The following is a 6288-nucleotide window of genomic DNA, read 5'->3' as shown; positions in this document are numbered from 1 at the left end:
ACTTGTTCTGTAAGGTGGTTTTAAACTATCAGAAGTTGTGGTTCTTTGGAGAGTAAAAACTCCAGCCAATTTAGCTCAACTAATTGTTTTAATCATCCAGATCTCCGACGGCAGCTCTTCATTAACTCCTAACACTTTTATTACAACACTATGAATCTTCAGGGTCAAGTGTTGGTTCATCTGAGAGATTTCCCACACGCACCTTTAACCATAGACATATAAACGTAGACGCCCCATGGAGCTGCTGCGATACGTCAACATCTCCACCATATTGGATGTTCAAGACTACACTGGAAACTAATACAAGTATGTTCATTTTACATCTCATTTATTCATTCACACACGTTATATCAGCTATAGAGAACAAGGTAGTGCCGAAAAACAATATATATCCCCCCTCACAAAAATAAGAAAAATAGAGAAACATATTTTCTCTTCAACAAAACATATTTTTAAATTTTCAAGTAACAAAATAACATATTTTAACTATTTTTTTTAGATTTTTTTTCAATTATTTTATTGTCTGAACAATGGTTCAAATGTTTTTATTGTCTAAAAAATGGTTCAAATATGTTATTTTGTTTGAAAAATTTTAAATTTGTTTTGTTCTATTTTTCTATTCTTATTTTTGTGAGGGGGATATATATTGTTTTCCGGCACTACCTTGTTCTCTATAGCTGATATAACATGAATTACTCCTATGTGGGATCAATAAAGTTCTTATTTTTGCCATCTGAGAAAATTAAATATATTATATTTGGTGCCTAACTGTTTCCCAAGTATATTAGTGCGTGTGTGAATGAATAAATGAGACGTAAAACGTACATTTCTTTGTAGAAGGGCGCTTTATGAAAATAAGTCCATTTACTTGTATTAGTTTACAGCGCAGTCTTGAACATCCAATATGGCGGCGACGTTGACGTATCGCAGCAGCGGGCAAGAACACTCGATATAGTGTCTACGTATATATGTCTATGCCTTAACCATCAACTTTCATAAATGTAATCTTAATGGCCAGTAAATTCAATTTAGTTCGGATTTAAGTTGAATATTTGCAACTAGGGCCTCAGGTTTCCATGGTAACTCTCCACGCCGTTCATTAACAGTAAATAAGTTCTGGTGGATTGCTGAATCACAGTAACTTTCACGTATTTTCTTTTTTTTTAGTTTATGGGTGTTTTCTGGGTCCCAGTTGCTTATTTTTCTCTGGAGATCTGGCAACCCTGGTGCAGGTACACATTTCAGGATGTTGCTGATCTCAAGCGTCTTTTATCGTAGCGGATAAATGTTTAAATTCTGTTATCACACTTGTAGGCAGAGAAGATGAAGAGAGGAAATACAATTCAGGTCAAAGTGGTCGGATTCTTCAAAGAAAACTGCATCAAAACACATTTAGTCAAATAAAACTGTCAAGACCGTAGATTAACCTACGATGTAAACTTTATTTCTCTGTGCTGCAGAATTTCCTTTACAAACTGTTTAAGATGAACTTTTGTTTGGAGGTCCAGGGTTTGTTCCTGTCCAGTTTGAGTAAACCAAATCTACGGTGATGATCTTTTAAACTGATAGTTTCTCCCTAAAAGATTGGTTTTGATGTTACAATGATCTGTTTATCAGAATTGTAAGGATGAATTATTTCATAATCATCATGCATCTTTTGTTCTGTCATTTCTGCATCACGACAACTGATGCATGTTGTGACCCACTGTCCTGCAACTGCTTGATTAAATCTGATGTCTGGCTCGTCTCAAGTTCTTTTTTTAATTGAATACGAGGGGGGGGCGGGGTCTGCTACAAGTCTGAAATGAGAGAAACACAGGAAAACACAAACCTTTGGAATATGCAAGAGATAAAATCAACCGGGAACAGGCAGAGACAAACAGCAACCACTCCAGGGGCCTCATGTACTAAGAGTGCGTGGATTTCAACGTGAAACCGTGCGTAGAATTTACAAGGACGCAAAAATTCAGATGTACAAAACTGTGTGTACGCCCAAATCCACGCAGGTTGCTCTGTACATCCCAATCAGCGTGGATTTGAGCATGCATGCGCGGGAGCACAACACCCCGCCCTGTCTCCTCCCTCAAATATATCTTTGAATATGATAATGAAGATAATTATCCATTAAAAACCGCTCATCCTAACAAGAAATTAGCAAAAACAGGTAAAACAAATTAAAAAAAAACAGACTGTGAGCTGGAATAAATAATTTATTTGGAGGCTTTTCTTCCGATCTCAGCTGCATTGCATTATGGGTAATGCTGTTCTTTGCTTTGTGTTCCGTGAAGAGTTTTGGTTTTATGGGTTTGTGAATGTTTATGGGCAGCGTTAGTGCATCATTACACTCTCCTTTTCTTGTTTGTATTTAAGAACCGACACCAGAAATTAAGTTGGTGGATGAAAAACGGCTCCTCGTTACGCTTTATTGTCACGCGTATTATATACTGCCGGATTAAGACCAACACGTTTATTGAGTTTTACACATTGTGGATGTCCGCGATCACCTCTCTCATAAGTACAATATACTATTATATTTAAAACATGAAGAATCACGACCTGATTCCTCTGCTGCAGAAACCTGCTAAACCCTGAACACTTTGGTGCAAATGCAAAGAAAAGAAAGCTCATAGATTTTTGTTTATTACAAGTCAAAAGAGTAATAGCCTTGAAGTGGAAGGATGTTCAGAGTCCTGACTCCACCCAGTGGTTAAGAGAGATGTCTTCACATTAGAAAAAAACAAACATACATTCTAAGAGGTAAAGTTGAAGAATTTAATGACGTGTGGTCACCCTTTTTACATTTTATGGACAATCTGCCCAATGATTCTCATGAACAAAGATTAGATGACAATGAATTTTTTTCTCCCTTTTTTCCCCGAGCACTTACAGTGCGAAGGCCATATTGTATCTGTAGGAATAATATTTTTCCTCGTTTTTTATTTTTTTTCTTGTCTTTATTTTTCCGACGAAAGGAGGGCGTGGCCTAATGGCTCAACAGCGCCCCCTAGAAAACTTTGTGCCTCAAGCCCCACAATACGGTTTGACGTACATGATCAGCAATATTAAAATAATAAAAGGCTTGCAATATTTCAGTTGATTTGTAATGAATCCAGAATGTGTGACATTTTTGCATTACAGAAAATAAAGGACTTTATATCAATATTCTAATTTTCTGAGAGAGTCCTGTATATTAAAGAAGCATATATGTGTACTATTGAGCATTAACATGTGTTTCAGAGAGCAGGAGATATGATGACTAGTTGCCTATAAGTATTGTAATGGTACAAAAAAGTCAAACTTCAGAGGCATGTTATCATTTATCCTAACCTTTATTGGAATGTACATCCAAGTTTAGTTGCAGGAATCTGAGGGAACGGATGTAAGAACAAAACTGGACAAGAACATCTGAAACAACCACAACCAAATTCACTCTATCCGGATGGAGCAATTTAACTGGATAGTTTTTATTTAAAGGCCAAAATGAAATAGAGTAACGAGGCTGTTTTTAAAATGTAAGGAGTAAAAAGTACAGATAATTGCGTGAAAATGTAAGGAGTAAAAGTAAAAAGTCGTCTGAAAAATAATTACTCCAGTGAAGTATAGATAACCAAAATTTCTACTTAAAGGAGCATGAGGCTCCTTTAAAGAAATGAGACTCTCTAGCGTCACCCTTCATCACGACGGCCGTCGGGGGTACTGCAGCCAACAGTGAAGCCGGCACGGGAGAACGGGGAGAACGCACATGCAGCGTCATGTGACGTCACATCCACAGGACAGCGCGGGAAATTCGGGACCGAATTGCAGCACATTTTGCAGCACACAGCCTGTTCAAGGCAACGGAGAGATACACTAGAGGAAACATTCTTTTGGGTTTGGAACGCTTCATCTGACATTACCAGAAAACTTAAAACGTGTACGAATTATTTTCATAAATCCTGCCTCAATCCTGCCTCAAGCTCCTTTAAGTAAGGTAACGAAGTATTTGTACTTCGTTACTTGACACCTCTGATGAATAGTGGTTGCAGTGAACTTTTATACGTATTTCCCCAAAACTCTAATCAGAAACTTAAAGGAGCTTGAGGCTCCTTTTAAGAAATGAGACTCTCTAGCGCCACCTTCACCGCGACGGCCGTCGGGGGTACTGCAGCCAACAGTGAAGCCGGCACGGGAGAACGTGCATGCAGCGTCATGTGACGTCACATCCGCAGGACAGCGCGGGAAATTCGGGACCGAATTGCAGCACATTTTGCAGCACACAGCCTGTTCAAGGCAAAGGAGAGATACACTAGAGGAATCATTCTTTTTGGTTTGGAACGCTTCATCTGACATTATTACTAGAAAACTTAAAACGTATACGGATTTTTTTCATAAATCCTGCCACAATCCGGCCTCAAGCTCCTTTAAATAAGGCAAAACCAGGGAACAGAATGCAGAGTGACTTACTATCCAGGAATTGCTTTGCTCTGGCCAGAACTGAGATGCCTCTAGATACTTTGTTGTGGATGTGTTTAATATGAGATTTCCAGCAAATCTTGTCATCTATAATTACCCCAAGAAATGTAGTTTCATGTACTTTCAATGTTTACACCCTCAATCTGTACCTGTGCTTGAATGTTTTTATTTGTGTTATTTTTGCTTGAACAATGTAGTTGGTGTTGTAGTTTTCCTTTCCTCAGTAGTTTCCAGCAGTTTTCTCCTTGTTCTATTTTGTCCGCTCGTGTTAAACAGAGTTAACACTCCGCCCCCTGGTGGCAGCGGCCGGTACTACACGTACCGGCCGCTCTGAACCAGGAAACGCTCACAAGCAGCTGCTGCGGAGGAGACCGACTCTCGGTCAGAGTGAAAGTAAATCTGCCGAGGTGATCCGAGGACGGAGAACAGCTGCTGATAACCGGATCGATACTTAAAAGTTTATTTCACTCCTGAACGTTGTCTTTTGATTCAGACAGGTGAAGGTAGGAACTTCGAATCACTTCTGATTTACCTGCAAACTTTGATCATTATTATTATATCTGAAGACAAATCTACATGATTGTTAATGACAACATTTTTATTGGTTTTATTATTGATCAGAAACATCGCGATGATCAGCCGATGATTAGTTTTCTTCATCGATCACACACTGTGGTCCAGCAGCCGTTATTCCTATTTACCTGGTAAAATCAGCCGCTCCTTGATTTTCTTGTGCGCTCCTATTTCAGTCTTTACGGCAAATGAATGAATGCGGTTTAGAAACAAAATAATAAATAATAAAATATAAAATAAATAATAATAAATAAATAATAAATAAATAAATAAATAATAATGATAAAAATAAAAATAATAAAAATATATTTATATATTTCTGTTCTGCGTTTGAGATAATGCAGATGTGTTTTTCATATATGTCTTTCATTACCTTGATTACACCCAAACTTCCACCGTAATATTTACACACTCTTACTGTAAAAGTAAAGGATGAAACACTTTTCTTTTTTTTTTACTTCAGGTTCTGTTTTGCAGAGACTATAAAAATGAATTATCTCATAATTTCACACAATACTTCATATACCCCTCTTCATAACTACAATGCCTAAAAGCATGCTGAATTTCAAACAATTTTACTGTACAGATATATAAATATTGAGGTGTAAACTTCAAACACCTTACTTTTCTACAAATGTCAGTCGCCTTTTTTGGTTCAAGTTCTGTGTTGGAGAGACTGTAAAAATGAATTCTCACATAATTTCACCCAATGCCTCAGATACCCCTCTTCACAACTGGAATGACTACAAGCACAGTGAATTTCAAACAATTTTACTGTACAAATATTGAAATATTAACATCTAAACTTCAAACACTTTACTTTTCTGTTCTGAAAAGTAACAGAAGAGTAAATCTCTGCAACAAAGGCGACTGACCTTTGTAGAAAAGTAGTGTTTGAAGTTTACACCTTAATATTTCTACAGTAAAATTGTTTGAAATTAAGCATGTTTGTAGTGATTGTAGTTGTGAAGAGGGCCATATGAGGAATTGGGTGAAATTATGGGAGGATACATTTTTATAGTCTCTGCAAAACAGAACCTGAAGCAAAGAAGGCGATTTACTTTTTTAGAAAAGTAAAGTGTTTGAAGTTTACACCTTTTAATATTTCAATATTTGTACAGTAAAATTGTTTGAAATTCACTGTGCTTGTAGTGATTCTAGTTGTGAAGAGGGGTATATGAGGTATTGGGTGAAATTATAGGAGAATTCATTTTTATAGTCTCTGCAACACAGAACCTTAAGCGAAAAAGGAGACTGACCTTT

This window comes from Cololabis saira, chromosome 5 (genome assembly GCF_033807715.1).
Source record: "Cololabis saira isolate AMF1-May2022 chromosome 5, fColSai1.1, whole genome shotgun sequence".
In the NCBI taxonomy this organism is placed as follows: Eukaryota; Metazoa; Chordata; class Actinopteri; order Beloniformes; family Belonidae; genus Cololabis; species Cololabis saira.
The sequence above is the reverse complement of the archived record's forward strand: the minus strand, read 5'-3'. Positions refer to the sequence as shown.